Source organism: Rhinolophus ferrumequinum, chromosome 3, assembly GCF_004115265.2.
Source record: "Rhinolophus ferrumequinum isolate MPI-CBG mRhiFer1 chromosome 3, mRhiFer1_v1.p, whole genome shotgun sequence".
Lineage (NCBI taxonomy): Eukaryota > Metazoa > Chordata > Mammalia > Chiroptera > Rhinolophidae > Rhinolophus > Rhinolophus ferrumequinum.
In genome coordinates this window covers 20180369-20208132 of record NC_046286.1, presented here as the reverse complement: position 1 = coordinate 20208132, position 27764 = coordinate 20180369, and the positions used below count along the sequence as shown (strand labels likewise).

The 27764-nt window shown below is 40.0% G+C and overlaps 1 pseudogene; it reads left to right on the top strand.

Moving 5' to 3' along the window:
- Positions 1-17422: 17422 nt before the first annotated feature.
- LOC117020629 (heterogeneous nuclear ribonucleoprotein A1-like) lies at positions 17423-25228 on the top strand (annotated as a pseudogene).
- Positions 25229-27764: the final 2536 nt, after the last annotated feature.

The window sequence follows — 27764 nt, the reverse complement described above, 5'->3', positions numbered from 1 at the left end:
AGAAGCTGTAGAAATGCCACTCCTCATCCAGCACTCCGCAACAAGTCCTGTGTGGTCCCCCATTCTCTCCACGTTCACAGGACTCTTAATGAGGTCTGCATGGAATTCTCAAAGCGCTGTATGAGATGTAGCATTAACTTTCTGGGGTGCTTCCAGACCCTAACATAGTCCTGAGATGTTCTAATGTTCCAATGTCCCACCCCCCTGAAAATGGGTGGAGGAGAATGAAGGAGCCCTTTGTCCACTGTCTATGTGCTGCGATGACCACCGTGCAATCACACGTGATGACCAACCATGGAGTCACTGTGATACGGTGCCATTCCCTGGTTGCTTTGTTGGTAAAATAGGCCTCTCTTCGGAAACGCAGAAAATATACCTGCAATTTAAGAGTGTGTGGGAGGGGCTGTGTAGGAAGGGGTGGGAACGACAGGGATAAAGATTTAATACATGTGTTTGTTGGGCATTTGCTGAATATAGATGAGGTTGGCTCGGTATTTATTTTGTAAGGAAACTGTTCACATATTTATGATGTACCGACTATATAGAATTTTAGGAGACAATTAATATATCAAGTACTGATCTAATAAAGTATTAATGATTAAACAATACTGTAGGTGTTCATCTCAGCTTGTACTCACAGACCTTGTAGCCCTAAACGTTTTGAAATTCTATATACCTGTCATTTGGTTTTCATATTTTCTCATCAGAGTGCTAGTACTAGAATTATTTTTTTTTATTATTTTTTGTGGGATCTTGGTGATAATACTTTCCCCCCAGCTTTCCTGAGGTATAATTAATTGATAAATAACACGGTGTATGTTTAAGGTATACAGTGTGATGATTTGATACACGAATATACTGCAAAATGAGTATACAATAAGTGACCCCTGACATAGTTACCTTTTTTTCTGTAGTGAGAACATTTAAAATCTATTCTCTTAGCCAATTTCAACTATACAATACAGCACTGTTACATATGGTCAGTATGCTGTACATTAGGTCCCCCGAGCTTATTCATCTTATAACTGAAAATGTGTACCTTTTGTCCAACATCTCCCCATTTCTCTCATCCCCCACCCCTGGCAACTGCCAATCTGTTTTCTGTTTATATGAGTTGAAGACTTATTTTATTATTCATGGTTCTTGGGGGTTACATGGACAGTTAAGGAAAACGGTGCAAAGAGAACTCATGTTCCCTGGTAACTCTTTACTGATCCATCTTCCTAGCTACATTATTTTACAAAGTGAATATTTTTTGGCCACTGTGCTAGCTAGTAGAGATACAAAGAAAATGCATATGGAAATGCATATAGAAGGGCCACCGGAATGGTAATGGCCATGTACAGAGCCCCTGGTCATCAGTGACGGTGGTCACTTAGCATCTTCCTCATTCTGACTGGTTGTCCTTCATCCATCTCTAATCCTTCTTGGGGACACAGAAGTTTCCAGATTCTGGTCTCCATGACACTCAGAGATGCTGTTATCCCTCTCTTGCCCAGATATGGCACAGCATATTTTCTCCTTTACTGCTACCGTACAACTGGTTCAGATATCTGCATTGCGGCTGCCTTCTAGGACCCAGGGTGGAAGTGGGGCATAAGTTCTTACTCCTCTATGCAACTTGCCTTGAGGATGGGCTAGTGGCAGGAGCCTGGCACCCATTTTTAACTCTTTAGTGTGGGAAACTTTGGTCTAGTTTATTGGTGGGGGTGGGGATGGAGTAGTTTGCTAGGCTGGCTCTTCATCTCTCTGTTTCAGAATCTTTTGTTTATGGTAGAAACATTGATGTTTGTATTTTAAATGTTCAGGCTCTTGAAATCTAAAAAAAACACATTTTCTCTCATAGCTATCAGCTTCATAAGTTTTCTATGAATCTCACAAGTCTTTTCTGGTGCTCAAAATTGTGTAATGAGTCTTCCTTTTGCTCTTCTCTTCATTTTGGCAGTAATAGCCCTACCCTGAGTGTAATATATATAAAAAGCGCCTGTCTGAGTGGTGGGAAAGGTATAGAGATGAAGGAAATTGCAGAGGAAAAAAAATTATACCTCTGAGTGTGTCAAGATATTAATCTGCTACACACGTACACATGTAATTTCAAAACAGTGTGCTAGGTACTATAATGAAGGTATGAAATGTTAAGAAAATACAGAGGATAGGTCACCAGGAAATTTCAGAAAGGACAGGACTTTTGCACTGAGATGAATATGAGTTGCTCTAGAGGAAAATGGGGTAAAGAGAGAAGTATAAACAAAAGCAATAGAGGCACAAAAGAACTTGATGTGTTAGGGGACAGCAAGTAGTCCGTGTGCCCAGAAGTGTGTGGGCATGGGTTCAAGTGGGGATACATAATAAATAGTTGTTTTTATTTTTTAAAGATTTTTATTATAAATATAGTTAGCATACAATATCATATTAGGTTCAGGTGTACACAATAGTTATTCAACATTTATATACCTAAAGAAGGGTATTACAATGAGAAGTCCAGCAACCATCTGACACCATACTACAATGTCACAATATTATTGACTATATTCCCTATGCTGTACATTACATCCCCATGACTTATTTGTTTTATATCTGGAAATTTGAACCTCTTTTTCCCCTTCAGCATTCCCCCTTCTTTTAATTTTTCAATAACAGTTGATATTAAATATTATTGTATATTAATTTCAGGTGTACAGCATATGGTTAGACATTTACATCATTTAAGAAGTGATCTCCCTGACTAGTCTAGTCCCCACCTGGCACTATACATAGTTATTACTATATTATTGACTATATTCGCTGTTTTACTTTACATCCCCATGACTATGTTGTAACTACCAATTTGTATTTCTTAATCCCTTCACATTGTTCACCCTGTCCCCCAACCTTCATCTATCACCCTGATAAATCTAGTACTTATCTGACATCATACGTAGTAATTACAGTATTATTGACAATAATCCTTATTTTATACTTTACATCTCCATGAATACTTTGTAACAACCAATTTGTACTTCTTAATCCTATCCCCTTTTTTACCCATTCCCCTCATCTCCCCCCAGTTTGGCAACCATCAAATTGTTCTCTGTATCTATGAGTCTATTTCTGTTTTGTTTGTTTATTTTGTTCTTTAGATTCCACATATAAGTGAAATCACATTGCATCTATCATCATTGCATCTATCGTCACTGTCTGACACACTCCACTCAGAACAATACCCTCCAGGTCCATACATTCCGCTGCAGAGAGCAAGAACACATTCCCTTCCCTGGCCAAGTAATATTCCATTGTATATATGAACCACCTCCTCTTTATCCATTCTTCCATCGATGGACACCCAGGCCGGCTCCACATTTTGGCCATTGTAAACAACGCTGCAATGAACATAGGCATTCACATGTCCCCTCGAAGTAGCATTTTGGGTTTCTTTGGTTAAATACCTAGAAATGGGATTACTGGTTCCTTCTTTGTCTCTTGTTATAGCCTTTCTTTTAAAGTCTATTTTGTCTGATATAAGTATTGCGTATATTTTTGTTTGTTTGTTTCCATTTTCATGAAATATCTTTTTCTATCCCTTTACTTTCAGTCTGTGTGTGTCTCAATCTGAAGTAAGGTTCTTGGAGGCGGCATATGTAAGGATTTTGTGTTCTTATCTATTCAGCTTCCCTATGTTTTTGATTGGAGTATTTAATCCAGTTACATTAAAAGCAATTGTTGATATATATATGTATATATATATATATATATATATACACACATATATATATATATATGTAGTTACTGCCATTTTATTATTCATATTTTTTTTAATCTTTTTTCTCCTCATCTTACAGAAGTCCCTCTAACATTCCTTGTAATACTGGTTAGGTGGTGATGAACTCCGTTAGGTTTTTCTTGTCTGGGAAGCTCCTTACCTGTCCTTCAATTTTAAATGATAGCCTTGCTGGGTAGAGTACCCTTGGTTCTTGTATTTCATCACCTCGAATATTCTGTGCCTGTCTTTTCTAGCCTACAAAGTTTCTGTTGAGAAATCAGCTGACAGTCTTGCGGGAACTCCCTGGTAGGTAATTGTTTTTCTCTTGCTGCTTTTAGGATTCTCTCTTTGTCTTGAGCCTTTGCCATTTTTATTATAATGTGTCTTGGTTGGGCCTATTTGGTTCATCCTGTTTGGGATTCTCTGTGTTTCCTGGACTGTACGTCTATTTCCTGCACCAGGTTAGAAAAGTTTTCAGTCATTATTTCTTCAAATAGGTTCTCAATCCCTTGCCTTCTCTCTTCTCCTTCTGGTACCCCTATGATGCAAATGTTGTTACGCTTATGTTCACCCAGATGTCTCATAAACTCTCCTCATTTCTTTTGGATTCTTTTTTCATTTTGCTGTCCTGATTGAGTATTTTCTGCTACCTTGTCTTCCAAATCACTGATTCGAATCTCTGCTTCATGTAGTCTGCTGGTGATTCCTTCTAGTGCATTCTTCATTTCAGTTATTGTGTTCTGCACTTGTGACTGGTTCTTTTTTATGGTTTCTGTGTCCTTTTTTTTTGTGCTTGCAATCTCTTTGCTAAAGTTCTCATTAAGTTCCTTGAGCATCCTTATGACCATTATTTTGAATTTTGTATCTGGGAGGTTGCTTACCTCCATTTTGTTTAATTCTTTTTCTGGAATTTCCCCCTGTTCTTTCATTTGGGACATATTTCTTTGTTTCTTCATTTTGGCTGCCTCTCTGTGTTTGTTTCTATGTATTAGGTAGGGCTGCTATGTCTCTCAGTGTTGCCAGGTGGCCTTATGTAGTATGGGTCTTATGGCCCCAGTGGCACAGTCTCCCTGGTCACCTGAGTTAGTTGCTCCAGGAGTGTGCTTTGTGTGAGATGTATGTGCCCTCCTGTTATAGTTGAGCATTGATTGCTGTTGACATGTCAGTGGGTGCTTTTGACTCTCAGGTTGACTAATTGTGGGGTTTGGCCATGTCCATAGCTTATGCACTACTATGCAGGGAGCTTAACCCATGGAGCAGGATTCACCCCAGTGGGCTCTGGTGCCTGTTAAGATTGCCCTTTTTGTGTGCTGCTTATGGGGCCAATTGGACAGTGCTCTGCTGTGGTCTAAAACCAATCTCCAAGTATGTTAGTTCTGGGGCCTCTTGCGAGGGGCTCTAGTGCAGGCCTAGGTCACCCACTGCGTGTGACCAGCCAGGGGCTACCTGGTAGGAGCTACAAAATGATCTACAGGTGGTTGCCACCTGTACTGTAGCTGGAGGTATGTGGGAGAGGACAGTTGCCACGAGTACTGGGCCTGTGGTAGCTCTGCAAAAAACCATGACATTCTGAGACCTGCTGTCACCTGCAGGCTCCCATAAGTTTCCACTGCTGATAAAGTCTCCAGGGTTATACAAGTTGGGTGAGATAGGGTCTCAGTGAGTCAGCAGGGTGGAGCAGTGGAGCTCACTAGGCCAATCAGATTCAGGTTTGGCCTGTGGGGGCGGGCTCAACACAGGAAAGATGGCTGCCCCGCCAGCTGCTGCATAGGAGGAGGGTCCCACACAGGGTAAATGGGGATTGTCCCTCCAGTCCTCTCCCTGAAATTACACAACTCAGTTTCTCCCCATCTGTCTCTGATGCCTCCAGAGTCACCATCCCTCTGCCAGAGCCCAGGGTAAGTGCCCGTGTGGGCCCTTTAAGAGCATGTCTGGGTTTCCCGCAGCCTTTCGTGCCACCCCCACGGTCAGTCGGAATCCCCACTGTTTCTAACAGCCAGATGTTGGGGGGGGGCTCCTTTTCCCGGCACTAGTACTCTGGGCTGGGGAGCCTGGTTTGGGGGGCTGGTGTTCCTTGATCCTCCAGGGGAACCACTGTGGCTGAGATATCTCTCCTGATTTTTTAACCACCACACATGGGTGAAACCAGCCCATTTCGTGTCTCTGCCTGTCATGCGGGGTGTCAGGCGGGGTCTCTGGTCCCGCTCCCCACACAAGAACGCAGGACATGGCTAGGCCAAAAAGGAACACCCACGGAGCCATAGGTAGGGAAGTCATACCACTATGGTCTCACTGGGTTTACACGACGTGCGACCTGCTGTCCGCTTTGCTGCCAACCGACCGACTCTCCTCCACTCTCCTCCACTCTCCTTCAGTCTCCTCCTCTCTCCTCGACTTCCCTCCGTAGCCGTGGCAGTTATATTAGTGGCCAATGGCTCAATGGCTACAGCTGACGGCCAACCAGCCACAGCTGATGGCCATTTACTACCTGAGCCAGCACCTTTCCACATGAGGCCGAGAGCCTGGAAACTGCTTTCTGGGGCTCTGTCCCCACACTGCCCCTCTTACCAGCCTCGATGTGGCTTCTTATTTATATCCGTAGTTATAAAACTTCTGTTCAGCTAGACTTCCAATGGTTCTCTAGGCTGATTTTTCTATAATTTAGTTGTAATTTTGATGTGTTCATGGGATGAGGCAAGCACAGCATTTATCTACTTTGCCGCCTTGGATCTCTGAATAAGTAATTCTTAAAAGAATGATGGAATAAGTGAATGAATAAATTAACATGGCAGTAGGCAAATGGCCCACTTGTGGATGGTTTAGTATGCTCTATTACAGATGTGAGAGGAGCACAGCTGCATTTCGTAAGATAATTTTGGTGTAGTATGCAAAAGAGGTTGGAAACCTGAAGGCCACTTAGGAGATCAGAGAGAAGGCAATTTCTCTCCTATGGTAGACTCACATTGCTAGGGCTGGATGGGCCCCTGTAGATCATCTGCTCAACTTTTCTCATTTGCAGATGAGGCCCAGATGGATTAGGTAATTTGCTTAAGGTCACTTGGGTAGTTAGTGGCAGAAACAGGCTCACTGATTCCAAGTTCATGACTTTTCATGTTGGTTTTGTTCCCAATAAGCACCCATTTCAGTCATTTCTCTGTGGCTTGGGGCTGGCCCTGGGCCCAGGTACAGAAGTACCACCACACCCCACATCTCTAAACACGTTGTTACATGGTGCTCCCTGGAGTCTGGAGCCCTGAGTTACAGCTCCCCTTCCCTGCTTGAGTAGAGGGCTGGCTTTTTCAGGAAACTGGAGGTCCTGTCCTGCTCACAAGGTGGCACACTGCTCCCATTTGTTCCCATATTCCTTACCATAGGTCACAAGGAAATAAATAATTAATTTTATGGGGAAATCTATCTTTTTCAGCAGTCACTTGAGATGCTGCTAAGGCAGACTGAGCAGGCTGTTTTTTACCTCTTGTGCCCAATTTTCTGGGAGTCAGCAGTCCCTTGTTTTGACTGTAGGAGAAATGGTCTAAGTTGAGTGGTTCAGGCATTCAAATACAGTATCACCATTATAATACATGGACAGAGGAACTTACCCTCTCACATGGAAACCTGAAAGCATATAGCCTTTTCTTTTGATACCCAGTTCTTATTTACGGGCTTGGCTGAGGGGGAAAAACATATTCTTAATCTGTCTCTTCCTCTCTCTCTTTCTCCCTCCTTCCTCTTCTCAAATCTGGATAAAAGTCACCTATATTTTTAAAGCTGCATGGGAGAAATTTTACTTGTAATTTACAGTGAGAAAAATGGTTATTAAATTGGTTTGTCTTTTTTTTTTCTGCTATGAGAGATAAAAAAAATAATATTTAGATAGCTCTTGGTTTTGAATCTTGGTTCTACCATTTTCTGGTTGTATGAAGTTAGGCAACTTAGTCCTGAGTGAGACTCAGATTCCTTGTATGTTAAATGGGGGATAATATCTATTTTAAAGAGTAGTGTAATGTAATTGAAATAAAAATGTAAAAGACCATATAGTTCGCAGGAAATGGTAGCTACTTAGTAACTTATAGTCATTATCCTGAGACACAGAACTTATGTTTTCCATTTTTCTCAGCCCTAAGAAACTCACAACCAACTTTCATACCTAAACACCATCGCTATAATATTCCTCATGGTTATTAAATTTACACTCTCTATTTACTTTCCACATACACATGTATATACAGTAGTCCCCCACCCCCTTATCCACGGTTTCTCTTTCCATGTTTTTCGTTACCTGGGGTCTACTGCAGTCCAGAAATATCAGATGGAAAATGCAGAAGTAAACAATTCCTAAGTTTTAAATGGACCCCCCTCTGAGTAACATGATGAAATCTTGCTCCGTCCCTTGTCCTTGAGAGAGGTAAATCATCACTTTGTTCAGTGTCTCCGTGTAGTAGATGCTCCCCACCCATTAGACATGCAGTCGCCATCTTGGTTCTCAGACCAACTGCTGTGGTATTGTAGTGCTTGTATTCAAATAACCCTCACTTTACTTAATGATGGCTCCAAAGTGCAAGTCAGATAGGCTAAAGAGAAGCTGTAGAGTGCTTCCTTTAAGTCAAAAGGTAAGGACAGTACAATAAGATATTTTGAGAGAGAGAGCACATTCACATAACTTTTATCACAGTATACTGTTATATTGTTCTATTTTATTTGTAGTATTGTGAATCTTTTACTGTGCCTAATTTATAAATTAAACTTTATCATAGGTATGTATGTGTAGGAAAAAACAGTGTATCTAGGGTTTGGTGCTATCCATGGTTTCAGGCATCCATTAGGAGTCTTGGGATGTATATTCTACAGATAAGGATGGAGGGCTACTGTAATGTAAGGTAATTTAAACAAAAGATCTATATATTGTCCATATGTTATTGTATAGATATTTTGTTTAAATCATCTTAAATTAATTTGAAGACAGTAAAAGAAGCTATAGATTTAATATATTTTAAAAAAACCCCTTGGGTCCAAATGTTCACTATAGCCTAGTCCACTGATATAAATTGGAAGACAAGCATTTTTGGTTCAGTAAGTCATAGAGCTTGTACATGTTCAGCTGGATTTCCTTCAGGGTACAAAGGAACACACATTTTCTCAAACACTGAGACATACTTTTTTGGCACCCTGTTTGTGCCAAGGAAAGGATCATTTAAAAAAAAAATAAGTTCTGAAGCTGATGAGCTCCAAACCTTGTTTGTTCATTTCCATGGGTCATAAAAGACTACAAAAAAATCATTCCTTCTTTTTAAAAAGAGTAGCTGGAAAAACAGAATTCCTTCAGGTACTGAGTGAGATCAGATGTGGGGTCCGATAGTTGTGAGGAGAAACCTTTATGGATGGAGGATTTTCCTTCACCTATTTCTTTTATTTGTGAATCTGATAATTCGGGAGGTTATGACTTACCAAGTCATAATTCTTCATCTTCTTTTATTTGCAATAGGATTAAATTGCATTTACAGCAGATCCTTACTTTTTATGTGTGGAGTATTAATGTGGCCTAGGGAGCTAAATTCAATAACAATTCCATTGAGGGTTGTAATAAATAATAAAAGTGACAGCAATAATAGCAGCTGATATATACCGAGTGTTGCTATGTGTGTCAGGCACTGTGCTGTTTTATGTGCATCATAGTTCTTACAAGAGTGGCATGAGTTTGGAAATATTATTGTCTCTATTTTACAGATAAGGGAAATGAGGAATTATCACTTGCCCAAGGTCACAAGAGTTAGTAAATATTAACCGCAAGGTTTATACTCTGGTCTCTTATGCTGCAGACCCTCTATTGCCTGATCATCTAATCAGTTCATTTACATAAATGTGGATAACTAGAAAACTGGACGTTTTTCAGGATTAACTCTTAATATACAAAAAGCACTGGAAATCCACTACTTGCTGCCCTTCCAGAAATACACCTCTGTTTACCAGTAGCAGGTACATGACCTTGGTCTTCTAATTTCACAGCAGGGGCTATGTGAAGTGTGTGCTTTAAAAATTGTGACCTACTGCTGGCTCACTAGCAGCTATTTACAATCAGGTCACTGATTCTATGAATTTACTTAGTAGTGAAGAGAAAATATTTTGATAGTAAGATTAAAAAAAAAAAAAAGAGTGACCCTGATTTGGGCATGGTGTTCTTGCCTGCAAAATGGTTTTCTCTTCTCTTAAATTGTACAAACATCATAGCAATATCAAAGATTATCACATCATGACTAAGCATGTGGATGATGGAGCCAGATGCCAAGTTAAAATGCTGAGTCTGGTACTAACTAGCTGCACCAATTAGTAATGACCTTGGGCACATCACCTAACCTCTCTTTTTTCTATTGAAAAATGGGGACGATAACAGCACTTACTTCACATAGTTGTTGAGAGGCTAGAATAATATATCTAAGGTTCTTAGAATAGTACTGGGCCTGGTAAGTATATTATCCAGTGTGTTAAAGAAGAGAAAAGTCAGCCATTATCCTACCACAATAACATAATGTTTAATACTTTTCTTTTTCTTCTGCTCACCTGTCTCATGCTTTATAAGGCTGCAATCACAACACATATGCAATTTATATTTGGTAACTTTTTACTTAATATTATATGTTATACATTTTCTATGTTTCCATATTGTGTTCACAATGATTTTTAGTGACTATGTACTAATCGTTCAAGTTTATGAACCAGAATTTATTAGGTTACTTCTTTATTTTTAGATCTTTAACTATTTCTACTTATAAAAAGTAGATAATGCTTGTATCTGCTTTAATTACTTTTTTATTGTGAACTATATAAAGTAGACAGAAGAGTTTTTATCTTTATATATGTACAGTTGTCTTCCATATTAAAATTCTCACTGTATGTGATTTCCTATCTATAGTCTACCTTGGACAAGTTACTCAGTAACTCTGACCCTCAGTTTTCTCAACTATAAAATGAGGGTGATAATAACATTTGCCTTATAGGGTTGTGGTGTGGATTAAATACGTAATAACTGGAACTGCATTAGGGCAGTTCCAAGTTCTAACTAGTTGGTGCTAGTTTTATTCACTAGTTTAATATACCACCGTAGGTAGGGCTTATGGATAAATGCTCTCACCTTTTAAATCTTATTTTCAAAGTCACATAAATCAATGCATTAGACAAAGATGGATTTCTGAGTTGTTCTGGGTTGTGACTGTTACAAAACTCAGAGACTTCCTACTGCTCTGGCTTACCTCTGTGGTTTCCTTACATGCTGTCTGTAGTGAAACACCGCAGCTCTTTGCATGGCCTAAAGGGAAGGACCAGACCTTGTTTATAGTGGTGACAAGAGCAGAAGCCATGTAACCATTTCCCACAACCACATTCTCATGACTTTGACAGAAACCAGATCTGGGAGGCCCAGCTTTGGATGGGCTGCGTTGTGCTGAGTGCTGGAGTAGGATCTGAGTGCGACTGGTCTCCTCAGATGGGACACCATGCTCATGGAAAACTCTGAAAATACTTGACCAGCAGGAAGACATTTCCGGAAGTCCTAGGCATCTGCTGATTCCACACTCCTTGGTTTACAACATCTAAGAGAAAAACACCCAGATTTTCCACAGACCACTTGTCAAATGCCTGATTGCCTTCTGTGGTCACCTCAAACCCCAAGTGGGATCCATTAAGAAAGCAAGGTTTGCTTCTGCCACTTGCTTTTTGACTGTGTCTACATATGGGATATCAGACTTCTGGATACTATATTTAAAAACACATAGGAAATAGAATTCAGTTTAAAAAAAAAAACAAATCTTTTAGATCTACGAGTATGTTGCTTAGTTTTTGAAATCTACGAAGTACTCTGATGGGGGTTTAAGAATTTAGATGAATTGAAGTTCTTGTAGTTTGAGAGCCTGTTTACTGGGCAGATAAATGATTTAATTACTCCAGCTGTACAGAAAGTGAATACCAAGGGACTCCCCGTTATTCTCATTGGTACTGGAACCCATTTGTTGAAAGCTAATCCTTGTTGAATGGTTACAATAGAATAGACACTCTTCTAACTTATATGCATTCCTCATCCAATTGTCATGTAACTCTGTGATTTATGACTTATGAATTAGTGGTGTTGTACAGATGAGAAAAATTGAGGCACAGATTAAGTTAGTACCTTTTACAAGAGTCCTCTGATGGTAGTCTCCTGCCTTCTGTCACTAAGCTACATTGCCTCTTTGTAGGAGATCCACCAGGATTCCCTTGCCTATACTGGAATCTCTAAACCATGAACTCTTCTCTGAAGACCAATTTCTCAGTGAATGGCCAACAAGAACACATTGATTTCAATATTTGCTTAGTCCTCTAATTGTTTAAACTTTATGGAAAGCTCATTGGAAATGTAACCAATAGGTCCTTGACTTTGCCAGCTTCCACAAATAACTCTAATTGTAATAGCTTTCATCCTGCTTGTGTTCTTTACCAGGCTCCCTCCCCCACTGGTTTCTAGAAGTCTCCAAGCCACATCCTTATTTCCCTCCAATTTTTCTTGAGGTTTTTCACTACCTTGGTCAACTCTCTGGTTTTCAACAACCAATCCCTATCCCATTCAGCCATCTGCAGGTGGAGGCCTGTTACCTTCTATCAGGCTCTATGATTTCCAAAGTTAGGGCACCAAAGGTTATGCAGCTTCCACCTGGTTCTCTCAGGATGCTCATTCTAGGGGAAGCAACTGCCATGCAAGAAGTTCGACTACCCCAAGAATGCCATGCTGGAAAGGCCACATATAGGTGCTCTGGTTGAGAAGTCTAGATGAGCTCTCAGTCAACAGCCAGTATGAACTGCCAGGCAAGTGAGGGAGCTATCTTGGACACTCAGCCCATTTGAGACTTCATTTGAATGTATCTCCAATTAATATCTGAATGCAACCTCATGAGTAGGACTGGCTACAAAATTTGTGGGGCCTAATGAAAAAGTTAAAGCATGTCATTCTTGGTTAAAAAATTATTAAGAATGTCAAGCAGAGCATTAAAGCAGCATGGGACCATTAAGTACAGGACCATATGAAACTGCTCAAGCTGTACATACATGAAGCTAGACTGCTCATGAGAGTCCAAGAGAGAACTGCCCAGATCAGCTCTCCTCCAATTTTTGTGATCAAAATAAAATGATTGTTTTATTTTTTCCAATTTTGTTAACATGTAATTAACATATAACATTGTATACATTTAAGGTGTACAACATAATGATTTGATATATGTACATAGTGCAAAGTGATTACCGCAATAAGTTAACATCCATTATCTCACATACGTCGGTAGAAAAATTTTTTTTCTTGTGATGAGAACTTTTAAGATTTACTCTCTTAGCAACTTTCAAATATGCAATAGAGTATTATTAACTATAGTCACCATGTTGTGCATCACATCACCAGGACTCATTTATTTTATAATTGGAAGTTTGTATCTTTTGACACCCTTCATCCATTTTGCCCCCACCCCCATACCTCGCCTCTGGCAACCCCACCAATTTGTCTGTTCTGGTTTGTGTGTGTGTGTGTGAGTGTTTTATTGTGCTTCCATTCTGTTTTTTAAATAATTTTTTAATTTTTCAATTACAGTTGACAGACAATATTTTATTTGTTTTAAGGGTATACATAGTGATTAGACATTTATATAACTTAAGAGGTGATTGCCCCAATAAATCAAGTACTCATGTGACACCATACATAGTTATTACAATATTATTGACTATTCCTTACGCTATACTTTACATCCCCATGACTGTTTTGTAACTACAAATTTGTACTTCTTTATCCCTTTCCCTTTTTCACCCTTCCCCTCAAACCCCCTCTCATTTGGAAATTCGCAATATGTCCTCTGTATTTATGAGTTTGTTTTTGTTTTGTTTGTTCCTTTATTTTGTTCTTTAGATTCTACATATAAGTGAAGTCATATGACATTTATCTTTCTCTCTCTAACTTACTCCACTCAGTATAATACCTTCTAGGTCCAGCCATGCTGTTTCAGATGGCAAGGTTTCATTCTTTTTTATGGCCAAGTAATATTTTATTGTATACATGTACCACCTTTTCTTTATCCATTTATCCACTGATGGACACTCAGGTTGCCTTCAAATCTTGGCCATTGTAAATAATGCTGCAATGAACATATGGATGCACAGTCCCTTTGAAGTAGTGTTTTGGGTTTCTTCAGATAAGAACCCAGAAGTGGAATTACTAGTGGGTCCTACTTTGTCTCTTGTTATAGTTTTTGTTTTAAAGTCCATTTTGTCTGGTATAATTCTACTACAGCTTTTTTGTTTGTTTCCATTTTTATGAAATATCTTTTTCCATCCCTTTGTTTTCAGTCTGTGTGTATCTTTCGATCTGACATGAATCTCTTGTAGACAGCATATGTAGGGCCTTATTTTCTTATCCATTCAGTCACCCTATCTTTTAAATAAATATAAAAATATAGCTAACACAATATTATATTAGTTTCAGGTGTATACCATAGTTATTCAACATTTATATACCTAAAGAAGTGATCACCATGATAAGTCCAGCAACCATCTGACACTGTACCACGTTATCACAATATTATTGATTATATTACTTATGCTGTACGTTACATCAGGTGCACAGTATAGTGGTTAGAAATTTATATAATTTAAGAAGTGATCCCCCTAACTAGTCTAGTACCCACCTGGCACTATAAATAGTTATTACCATATTATTGACTATATTCTCTATGCTTTATTTTACAGCCCATTGACTATTTTGTAACTTCCAATTCGTATTTCTTAATCCCTTCACATTTTCCACCCTCCAAACCCCTCTCCCATCTATCACCCCTATAGATTTAGTACCCATCTGACACCATACATAGTTATTACAATATTATTGACTATAGTCCTTATGCTATACCCTACATCCCCATGAGTACTGTGTAACAACCAATTTGCACTTCTTAATCCTGTCCCCTTTTTCACCCACCCCCCTCCTTCCTATCTGGCAAAAATCAAAATGTTCTTTATATCTATGAGTCTGTTTCTGTTTTATTTGTTTATTTTGTTCTTTAGATTCCACATATAAGCGAAATCACATTGCATCTATTGTCACTGTCTGACATACTCCACTCAGCACAATACCTTCCAGGTTCATTCAAGTCACTGCAGATGGCAAGAGCCCATTCGCTTCTTAATCCCTTTTCCTTTTTCACCCACCTCCTCTTCTCTCCTCCCATTAGGCACCAATCAAAATGTTCTCTGTATCTATTTGTTTCTGTTTCATTTGTTTGTTTATTTTGTTCTTTAGATTCCACGTATAAGTGAAATTATATGACTTTTGTTTTTCATTGTCTGACTTACTACACTCACCATAATACTCTCGAAATCCATCCATGTTGTCGCAGATAACAAAATTTCCTTCTTTCTAATGGCTGAGTAATATTCCATTGTACATATGTACCATCTTTTCTTTAACCATTCATCCATTCAGGGACACCCAAGTTGCCCTCATATGTTGGCTATTGTAAATAATGTTGCAATGAATGTATGGAGGAACGTGTCACCTCAAAGTAGCATTTTGGGTTTCTTTGGATAAACACCCAGAAGTTGGATTACTGGATCCTTCTTTGTCTCTTGTTATAGCCTTTGTTTTAAAGTTTGTTTTGTCTGATAGAAGTATTGCTATCCCAGCTTCTTTTTGTTTGTTTGTTTGTTTCCATTTTCACGAAATAACTTTTTGTATTCCTTTACTCTCGGAATGTGTGTCTTTCAATCTGAAGTGAGTCTCTTGTAGAAAGCATATGTAAGTAAGTGTTTTGTTTTCTTATCCATTCAGCCACCTTATGTTTTTGATTGTAGCATTTAATCCACTTATATTAAAAGCAATTGTTGATAGATATGTAGTTATTTCATTTTATTATTCATATTTTTTATCTCCCTCATCTTACAGAAGTCCCTCTAACATTCCTTGTAATACTGGTTGGATGGTGATGAACTCCTTTAGCTTTTTCTTGTCTGGGAAACTTTTTATCTATCCTTTAATTCTCAATGATAGCTTTGATGGATAGAGCAATCTTAGTTGTAGGTCTTCACTTTTTATCACTTTGAATATTTCCTGCAAATCCCCGTGGCCTGCAAGGTTTCTGTTGAGAAATCAGCTGACAGTCTTATGGGAGCTCCATTGTAAGTAACTAACTGCTTTTCTCTTGCTGCTTTTAAGATTCTTTTTTTGTCTTTAACCTTTGAAATTGTAATTATGATGTGTCTTTGTGTGGGCCTCTTTGGGTTCACCTTGCTTGGGACTCTGTGCTTCCTGGGCTTGAATATCCACTTCCTTTACCAGGTTAGGAGTGTTTTCTGTCATTATTTCTTAAAATAGGTTTTCAATTCCTTGCTCTCTCTCTTCTTCTGGTACCCCTATAATGTAAATGTTGGTAAACTTGATGTTGTCCCAGAGATCCCTTAAACTGTCCTCATTTTTTTTATATTCTTTTTTCTTTATGTTCTCTTTGGATGTTTTCTGCTACCTTATATTCTAAATCGCTGATTTGATCTTCTGCTTCATCTAATCTATTGTTGATTCCCTGTAATGTATACATCATTTCAGTTATTATATTCTTTATTTCTCACTGGTTCTTTTTTATATTTTCTATCTCTATTTTTATGTTTCCTGTCTCTTTGTGAAGCTCGCCCTGAGATTATTGACCATACTTATAACCACTGTTTTAAACTCTGCATCTGGTAGGATGCTTGTCTCCATTTTGTTCTGTTCTTTCATTTGGGACATGTTTCTCTGTCTCTCCACTTGAATGCCTCCTTGTGTCTGTTTCTATATATTAGGTAAGTCTGCTAAGTCTCCTGGTCTTAGTAGAGTGACCTTATTTAGTAGGTGTCCTGTGCGGTACAGTGGCACAGTCTCCCTGGTCACTAGAGTTGGTTGCTCCAGGTGTGTCCCTTGTGTGGGTAGTGTGTATCCTCCTGTTATAGTTGAACTTTTGTTGCCTTTTGCACATCAATGGGAGGAATTAACCCTCATGCTCATTTGTTGTGAGGACTGGCCATGACTACAGTGAAGGAGTTGTTGTGTAGGGGCTGACCCTAGGAAGCAGGATTTACCTCAGTAGGGCTCTAGTGTCTGCCCAGTCTTCCTTTTAGGTATGTTATCCACAGAGGCAGTTGGGCGGTGCTCCAATTGAGTCCAAAGCCAGCCATTCGACATGCCAGCCTCAAGATCTCCTGGAAGGGGCCCTGATGCAGGCCAAATTCTGCCACAGCCTGTGTTATCCAGAGCCACCAGAAATGAGCTACAAAACATTCTGCAAATGGACACCACATGCACTGGGCTTGGAGGTGCCTGGGAGAAGCTAAGCTGAGAACTGAAGTTGGCTGCCATCAGTGCTGGGCTTGGGGCTGCTTAGAAGAGGTATGGGGCATGAGAAGGACAGATGCTGCTTATTTGGTATTTGTGAACCTTTGAGAAGTTTTAGTAAAGTCCTCAACTTGAGCCAAGATTGGCCATTTCTATGGTAAAGCTACTGGAAGCAGCTAGGGTGGGCCCACAAGTTGGGTGGGGTGGGGTCTCAGGGAATCCCTATAGTGTGGCGAATGGTCTTAGCTAGGTTGATGGAGACTTAGATATGGTGGCCTCCTGTGTCTGCACGCAGGGAAAACGGAGTGCTCAGCAAACGAACAATGGTTTCTTCCAGCACTCCTGTTTGGGAGAAAGCTGCCCCTCCAGCCCTCATCCTGCAGTCAGTCAACTCATTTCCTCCACATATGTCCCTGGCACCTTTCAAGCTGGGGGCCCAGTGCTGGAGCTCAGAGTGAGTGAGTCTGTTAGCAAATAAATCCATGTACAGACCCTTTAACAGTAGCGTCTCAGACTCTAGCTGCCCTCTGTCTCACTCATTTTCAATCTCCATTGATTTTTACAGCCAGAAGTTGTGGAACTTCCCATCACTAGAACCTTGGACTGGGGAGCCTGGTGTGGGGCTGGGACCCCTGGCTCCTCGGGGGGCATCTCTGCAGCTGAGATATCCCTCCTGATTTTTAACTGCCACATGCAGGTGGGGGCAGTCCTATCTGTTTCTCAGCCCTTCCTACGAGTTACACTGTGACTTCTGTGTATATCCTTAGTTGTGGGACTTTCATTCAGGTGATTCTCAGTGATGGTTGTTCTGTAGTTTAGGTGTAATTTTCATGTAATCACAAAAGGAGGCAGGTACAATGTTTTCTTACTCCATTGTCTTGACCCTTGAGTTTGGGTGTTTTAACTTACATTTTTTTTTTTTTCATTTGAGATTCCACATGTAAGTGAGATCAGATGGTAGTTTTGTCTTTCTCTGACTTATTCCACTCAGCATAATGTCCTCAAGGTTTATCCATGTTGTTACAAATGGCAGGATTTCCTTATTTTCTTGTGGCTGAGTAATATTCATATATATATATATGTAAATATATATATATATGATATTTTCTGCATCTATACATCTGTCAATGGTCAATTAAATTGTTTCCATGTCTTAGTTATTATAAATAATGCTGCAGTGAACATGGATATACAGATATCTTTTCTAGATGGTGATTTTATTTCTTTCAGATATGCCCAGAAGTGGAATTATACTAGTTTTATTTTTAATTTTTTGAGAAATTTCCATATCATCAATAATTAGAAAGGGATTTTTCTACAAATATATAGACTGCAGAGATGCAGCTCCACCTACAGTATAATTTGACCTCTAAAATCACCTTTTACAAAGCAATTTAATCCCTAGGAACTGCAGCTTTCCAAGTTGCTCTACTTTGTATTTGTATAATTAAAGGTCCTAACTGTGTGTATGTTCAGTATCTTAGACTGCTGTAGAGTGTATCTGATTTTCTTCTTTGAAAAATCTCTCTTGCGTGAGTAACTCTTCATTAACTTGAGTGTTTGATTAGCCTTAACATTGTATTTCCAGGCTGGAAGAGTATTCACTCTAAAAATTATTAGGCATAATCTACCCATTTCTAATCTCTGGGTCAGTGTCGCTGCCACAGAGCAGTGACTGAGGTTTATTGTTTTCAGGCCCCTTTGAGTCTATCCCAGACAATTTGTTTTATCTAGTGGTCAGCCCAGTTGAATAATGTCTTTGGTGACAGCAGGAGGAGCAGGCCGGGAAATGCCTCTGACTCACCCATTTGTGGGTCTAAAGGATGCAGAAGGATGCTGTTTCAATTTGACTGCTGTGTGCCCTGTGTGGGAGACATACGAAGAGCATTCTGGGACCAAAAGCTGGCTTCTCAAAATCTGACTGAAACAGGCAACTTCTTACAGTAACCTCAGGGGAAGGAAGTCAGTGTTGGTGGAGTGTTCCTTCCATGAACTTAAACCCAGATAGCTGACCTACATTTCTGACCTTCGTTATATTCAGTGGTTCAAGGTTAAATGCATAAAAGTAAACATTGCATGGTAATCATATTTGATATAAAAATTATTTAAAATCCTTTGGCTTCATGAAACTCTTTGAATTTGATATATTAAGGGGCAATGGGGCAAAAGGCTAAATATTTGGGTAAATATTTGTCTTTGCGAGCTTGCTGTTTTCTAGGAAAATCTGCCTCCTTCACTTCCAGAGCCTCTCACTCTTTGTTCCCATCCTCACTTGAGATTCTTCCAGGAAAGTCAGCTAACCCTGGGTCTCATGCTTAGCAAAACAGACCATTTTCTAGGTGATATAATTTGTAGGGCACTGGGAAGGAACTCTACCTCTAAAATACATCTTTGTGCTCTGCTGAAATCCTCTCTTTGAAATGTCACTTCTGAGGGCTTTTTGGGAAAATGTACACACTTCTAGGAGGTTGACATATTGAGCTAGTGAGGTAGATTCAATTTTCTAGAGATCCTCCAAAAACACTCTTTTTCAGGGTCCAGCACTGTGTCAGCCCCTGAGGAATCAAAGATCAATAAGGCATCATTCTTTCCATTGTGATCTAGAAGAGGAAACATGAAAAAGGAAGTGGAGGCAGCAAATATAACCCTTGTCAGCTGGGGTCATTTTATTTAAGAGTTGGTTCAAACAGTCAGAGGCCCCACCCACCCATCCCCAGCCATCCCTTTAGGGATTCCTGGAGGGAATCTTAGGTTTCTTCTATTTCCTGGGTTCTTAAGGTGCTGCTCTTTTGATCTGCTCTGACTCATGGCCTACTTCCTTGAGCTGGCTCTTCTCTGAGCTGACTTGGAAGGCTTACCTTGTGAGAAAAGGCACACTGGACATTTGCATGTGTGACAGATGTCCCTGTGATGTGGGGTGATGATGGATGGAGGTACCATGATGCAATGAACTCAACACCCAATAGTAGATATTTTTGTTAGTCTTCATTCACTGCTGGCGTTGCGGAATTCTCAGGGACAAATGTTTTTCCACAGTCTCCTCACTTGCCTCCTAGTAGTTCTGCCTTAAGTCTACTTCTCTCCTCTTTTCAGATCTTACCTTCCTCCCATTGCCCCTTACCTCCTTCTAGTATCTTCCTTTTGCAGTATAGTTTAGCTATCTCTTTTATTCTCTGCTGTCTGTTAAAATAGGCCCTGGCGGCCGTACCTTTTGCACCAAATGCTGCCTTTCAAAATAGTTTGCAAACACTTCTACTCAGGGGAGAGATGCCACTCCCTTATGACAAAGGTAGTTAGGTGAGGGTATGGTGTTAAATATAATATATATATTTTTTACCTGGCGATGGCAAATTGTAACCACCTCAAGTTTCATGTGCCTGGCACCTCATAAGGACAATATTCAACAGGTCAGAATTTGGAGTAAGGAAAGGTTTATTGATTGATAAGGTGTCAACTAAGAAGATGAGAGCCGTCAATAGTTCCTCAAATCTATCTTAAGAGAGGCTCAAGGTCAAGTGCATTTTATGACCAAGGGAAGGGAGGAGGAGCGGGGCAAGAGATGTGATCCAAAAAAGTATGAGAAATTTCTAAATCTCTTATTTCAGGGTTGGCCTCTTTTCTCCCGCTGATCTGAGTCAGGTCCTGAGGCTTTTGTAAAGAAAAAAAAATTTTTTTAATTAGATTTTATTGGGGTGACAATTGTTAGTAAAGTTACATAAGTTTCAGGTGTACAATTCTGTAATATATTATCTATATATCACATTGTGTAAAGCAAATTGTTGATAAACAGACATTGTTCTGTACAGACTTTCTACCTCCTCAGGAGGGGCCCTTTCTGACAAGGGCTATTTTTGCAAAATACTCAAGCCCCAGCAGAATCCCTATCGTTAAACTAGCATATCTCTAGCAGGAGCTATCAGCTGGAAGCAGCGAGAGAGAGAGAGAGAGGAGAGAGAGAGCGAGAGAGAGAGAAGAGGGGAGAGAGAGAGAGGAGAGAGGAGAGAGGAGAGGAGAGAGAGAGAGAGAGAGAGAGAGAGAGAGAGAGAGAGAGAGAGAGAGAGAGAGAGAGAGAGAATTTCACTCTGTTACAAAATAATTCCAATACAATGTGATAAATGCAACTATAAGTATATCTATATGTCTCTATCTCTGGCTCTATCTATAGTTATATCTGAGGCAGCAAGACAGCTTGTAACTGAGGAACAGTGTGGATGTTGGAAGCCCTTGGTTCAGGAAAGTCTTCTGGGGAGCACGAGGAGTATGAGAGGGAAGTTGATGTCTCAAGAGAATGAAAAACTTTGGGAAATAGACATAGGGATTCCTCGATCAGATGTTCCCAAACTGTTTGTGTCAAAACACCTAGGAATCATGGCCTCTTTGTGAGTCACTGAGAGATATTGATGAATTTAAAATGTCTTATTAATAGTATTTACCTCAGCTTTACAGATTTTTCTATTTTAAGTTAACATTATGTAGACATTATGTTTAGTTATATTTACATGCTATAAAAACAATATATAATCATATGCACTTGTCCATTAAAAATCACTCTGTAAGATGAGGCATGATAAGCATCTTTGAGATTTGCCCGTTATATTTGATTATTATTGATCTGAATAGGGATGAGAGAGTGGAAGGATGTTGTGGCCCAGACGTGCTTGTCCTTATGATGATGGATGCACCTAGTTTTCTAATATGTACTTCTGAGATAAACGTGGGTGATTAAGCTCATTGATTCTCTTAGTCACATCTGAATATTCAGCAGGAGTAATTCAAAATAAACATTTAGAAATATAATGTATGTTTAGTAGTAGTTTCTCCAAAGAAGCTTTTTCCTTTTTTCCTCCTCCTTCTCCTTCTCCTTCCTCTGCCTCTCCCCTCTACCCCCCACTTTCTCTCTTTCTCTCTCTCTTTTTCTTTTTTAGGACCTATTTGTACTGGCTGATCTGTCAGTGTTTGAAAAATTTTAGAAAAATTACAACTGCAGTAACAACTCAGGAGCATTTCATGTTGAGCCGCAAATGACTGTGGATTATTTCACTTTTTCTAGAATTAGAGAAAGATTTGTTCTGTTTAATTTTTCTTTAGTCCTGATCTTGAAACTGATGCTGGGGGCAGACAAAGGGACTTAAAAGGAAGGGGAAGAGTCTCCAAAAAGAACGGCATTAGAGTAGCTCTCTTTCTGCCTGCACTAAATTCACTCATCTTATTGTTCAAGATGAGAATTCCTTCATTGCAATGAAAAACACATGCATTTTTTTTCTTCCTTTTTTCTCTCTGGATCTGAGAGACAGGGTTATTACATTTTTGTGGTAAGCATCGCTATGGTGAGCCATCAACTAGTCAAGAGGGTGTAGACAGTCTGGTTAACCACAGGGCTTACTTAGACAAAGTCTGGAGAGGAGGGGGTTGGGGGAGCTGGTTTGGGTGTGACACAGAGATAAAGGCTAGGTTTTCTACCACAGTGAGGAGCTTCACGAGTCCTTTAGTCAAGGACTGCATCTATTCAAGGGCAAAAGTTAAAACCAGCTACTGTATTGTGTACTCCTTTGTCATTTCAGAAACTGTGGCAAATAATCTGAAACCCTTCACTAAAGAAATATTAAACAAATGCTTACCGATACTGTACCTCCTGATAGAAAAAAAAATGTGTACAATTTATAAACTAAATTGTAGCCTGCAAATATTTTTGTTCTTATTTTCTGAACTTTTCCCTTGGGCAAAATGTTTGCCCATCACTGATATAATGGAATGATAGAATGAATGTATGGTTTTCAAATATAAATATAATTTCTAATAATGGAGCTTTTGTTAAATTTGAGCAGTGGGTAGTGTGAGGTTATATTCTCTAGCACTTGGCTTCTTTCACATTAGCATAATGCTTTGAAGATTCACTCATGTTGTTTGGTGTCAGCGGTTTGTCCCGTTTTGTTGTTGACTGGTATTGTATGGCATAGATGTGCTGAAATTTATTTATTCCTATACCAGCTGATGAGCATGAGTTGTTTGCAGTTTGGAGCTGTTATGACTAAAAATTTACATAGGGGTCTTCGTGTGGACCTATCTTTTCATTTCTCTCAGATAAACACCTAAGAGTAGGATGCTGGGGTTTATGATAAATGTGCATTCAACTGCCAAACTATTTTTCAGAGTGACAGTCATTTTGCATTCCCACCAGAAACATATGAGAATTTCAGTTGCTCTCACATGTTTTCCAGAACCTAGTATTGGCAATTTTAAAATTTTAGTTACTTTAGTGGGTAAATAAGTGTATCTCAATGTGCTTTTAATTTGCATGGCACACTATATTGATTTCAACATTTGTGACAACAAAGAGCTCTGTCCCTTCATTTAGGTGTTATGTTTGAAGCCTGTATGTACCAATTGCCAGTCCCATGTACCAGCAGTTCCATTTTAGGCAATGCTTTATCAGAAAAGTTGATTTTCTCCCTATCTTTTTATGTCAACTTGATCTTGTGAGTGTTCCTATGAGTCTCTCGTCACCGAGTATAGGACAACCATGTGTCGTTTGGTGAGCAACCTGGTTCCAGTTTTATCTTTCATTGGTATAAGCCCACCTTTTGCCTTTCTCTTATCTCCTGGTAGACTGGCATTCATCTTTATTCTGAACCCACTGCAGGTCATACTGAGTTTTGCTGGCTTTCATGTTTGTGCCATGGTCATTCAATCATAGTCATATATTGAAAACTTTGGTCAGTCATCGCTGATTCTCCTTAGTGATTTTGTGCTACACACAATGGCCAGTGATTCTGATTTATCTGCTCCATTGTAAACAAATGGTCTCGGGATGGAGGTCTGAAAGACAGAGTCCTGGACAATTGAAGTCATATAATAGAGATTGGAAATATAACTTTGTCATCTTTATAAAGAGGACAGCTAAAGCCACAGATCTTGGGAGGGTGTCCACATTTAGAGCACACGAAAAAGAAGTAAATCCAGTGTGGAGAGAGAAGTTAACATGGAAATGAGGTAGAATGTCACGATGGCATGGAAACCAGGGCGAGAGAGAGTTTTAGGAAGGAAAGGATGTTCAAGAGAGTTAATGCTGTGCTGAGGCTTAGAAGGAGAAAACTGAGAAGATGCCAGTTTTAAAATTGGGTGGTTATGGTTTTACATTAGTGGCCACCACCGAGTAAGCATCTTCCTGTGGTCGTCATATCTAAGTCAGTCTCCCAAAGAGCTTGAAAAGCTGCCAGCACGCTTCATCGGAGGTTTGAACATTGAAACAACCAATGAGAGTCCGAGGTGCCATTTTGAGCAGTGGGGAATGCTCACCGACTGTGTGGTGATGAGAGACCCAAACACCCAGTGCTCCAGAGGCTTTGAATTTGTCACCTCTGCCAAATGAAGTGAGTGCGGCCATGAGTGCAAGGCCACAGAAGGTGGATGGAGACGTTGTGGAACCAGAGGGCTGTCTCAAGAGAAGATTCTCAAAGACCTGGTGCCCACTTAACTGTTAGAAAGATTTTTGTGGGTGGTATTAAAGAAGACACTGAAGTACATCACCTAAGAGATGATTTTGAACAGCGTGGGAACACTGAAGTGATTGAAATCATGACTGACCGAGGCAGTGGCAAGAAGAGAGGCTTTGCTTTTGTAACCTTTGATGACCATGGCTCTGTAGACAAGATTGTCATTCAGAAATACCATCCTGTGAATGGCCACAACTGTGACGTGAGGAAAGCCCTATCTAAGCAACAGATGGCTAGTGCTTCGTCCAGCCAAAGCAGTCGAAGTTGCTCTGGAAAACTTCAGTGGTGGTCGAGGAGATGGTTTTAGTGGGGATGACAACTTTGGTCAGGGAGGAAACTGCAGTGGTCGAGGTGGCTTTGGTGTCAGTCACGGTGGTGAGGACATGGTGGCAGTGGGGATAGGTATATTGGATTTGGTAATGATGGAAGCAATTTTGGCGGTGGTGGAAGCTACAATGATTTTGGCAATTACAACAATCAATCTTCAAATTTTGAACCCATGAAAGGAGGAAACTTTGGAGGCAGAAGCTGTGGGCCCTATGGTGGTGGAGGCCAATACTTTGCCAAACCACAAAACCAAGGTGGCTATGGTGGTTCCAGCAATACAGTAGCTATGGAAGGGGCAGAGGGTTTTAATTACTCACAGGAAACAAAGCTTAACAGGAGAGGAGAGCCAGAGAAACGACAGGGAAACTACAGGTTACAAGAAATTTGTGAGCTCAGCCAAGCACAGTGGTGGCAGGGCCTAGCTGCTACAAAGATGTGTTTTAGACAGTGCTCATGTATGTGGGCAAAAACCTTGAGGACTGTACTTGTGACTAATGATTATATAACAGGTTATTTTAGTTTCCGTTCTGTGGAAAGTGTAAAACATTCCATCAAAGGGTTTTAATGTAGATTTTTTTTTTTTTACCCACGCCGTTGATTGCTAAATGTAATAGTCTGATCATGATGCTGAATAAATGTCTCTTTAAAAAACAAAAAACGAAAACCTGGGTGATTATTTGAGACTTTGGGAAGTGCAGTTTCAGCAAAGCAGTAGAGTCAAAAGCCAGAATGCATAGGTAATGAGAATGTGGAGGAAACAAGGACAGACGTATCTTTCAATAAGCACGGCAGACAAAAATGTACCTACATCTGAACCATCCATTGCTCCTTCCAATAGGGGAAGAGGTGGACATTTTTCTGTGCTTTAGATTTTACCTGCCTTTGCCTGAGGAACATTATTCTCCTGAATGCTCTCCTGTATCTTCAACCTCTGGCCATTTTCTCCCAGTTTATTTAACACGGTCAAGAATTTCCAGTCTTTAAAAAACAAAGCCAAATAAACTACAAATAAGTCACAGGTCCCCATGACACTTACTCTAGCACCTTCCTTTTTATAGTCAAGCTACTTTGAAAAGAGCCTTTCTTGTGTTTCCACTTCCTCCCCTTCCATTCACTGCTCAATCTATTCTAATCTGATTTTGGTCTCCCCACTCCAAAGAAGCATCTCCCTCTAGAACTCAGTGACTTCGTTTTCATATCTAACATGCTTTTCAGGTCACAGCTTCTTCGACCTTTCTTAGCATTTGGTTCTGTTGACAACTTCCTCATCTTTAAATTTTCTATTCTGTTGGCCTCCCTTTCCAATTTTGCTTTGCACATGTTGGGTTGCTCTTTCTTAGTTTCCTTCATGGACGCTTCCTCTTTCTCTTGACATCAGGATTCTGCATGGTTCAACCTTCAGCTGTTGGATCCTTTCACTCACTAACTTCTCTTTAGGAGACACCAAAGAGCACATGGCTCCTGATAATCACGCATATGCCCCTGCTGTGTTTTGGATCTTATCTGCTTTTGTCTGAGAGGTTTTACTCCCCGAGCTCCTCAAGCTCATATCTCTGCTCAACTCATTTCTCCATTTTCCCACTGAACATCTCTGTGTGCATGTCCCACAAATATCTCAAATTCAATATGCTCAAAGTTAATTCCCTACTCCCGTTGACCACTGACTTAGTATCCTTTCTTCCATTCCTTATCATACTGAAGGACATTGCCGTCCACCAAGTCAGAAATCTGGGAGTCATCCTTGCCTTTCTCCAGTTCTGCTTCCTTCTCCCCCAACTTTCCCATCAGGTCCTATTGAGTTTATCCTTAATACTTCTCGAATTTTCTCCCTCTCACTATTTCCACTTCTACTACTTACTGCCTCGCTGAGGAAAATCTTACCTTTTCCTTTACTTCCTTCATGCTGTGAATGCTTTTCATTTATCCATTCAATTTTATTCTTCAAACATATTCAGCAACTATTTGTTATACGCAAAGTACTGTTAAAGGAGGCAGTACCAGCCTCTAGTCAAGTGTTTTAGTCTATCTTGGACACTTCCTCTTGACTGCCTCCTCACTAAACCACATATGAGGAGTCTAAACCTTGACTGATCTTTTCTCTACTTCCACCTCACCTCACCGCCCCAAACTGGCGACCCTGAACCTTATGAAATCCATTCCTCTCCGGGCTGAATTGGCGTCAGATACACAAATTGCAAGGACATTCAATTGCACACCAGTGGAGTGCCAGTGAAACGGAAAAATTAACAATCATTGGTGACTAGATGTGAGGGTCGAGTACCCCAACTCCAACAATCTTTGACACCTGCCCCCTCACCCCTGCTAAACCCTATAAGCAGTTTACTGTCCCTTGCCTTCATGTTCTTATATCCCTTCTTACTTAGCTTAAATCCTATGACCCGTTATTAGACTCACTCCTTTCCCACATAACCTCAGTCCCTTACCTCTCTCACTTGGTCATTTTCAACTAGGGAGACTCCAGCCCGAGTTAAATTCAAGTCTCCACTTAGTCTGTGCCTGAACCTACCCCGCTGGTGTAGGTGGAGAGACATCTACAACCCTGCTGACTAAGTTCACTTTAAATGTGTGACCATTAACCTCTCCGGAGCCAGTGCCCAATCATCCGTTTGCTCCCCCACTGTCCTACATGACTATTTTGCATTTTCTCTTATCTCTTGACGCCAGTTGCCAACTTATTACTTCTCATATCCAAATCTACCTTGATTGATATATTCCTCGAATCTCCAATATCTCCTCCACCATCTTCATCTTGATAGATGGCTTTGCTTCTTATTTTATTCACAAAACAAAAGCAACCAGAAGAGAAATTAGGTAAGTCCTATAC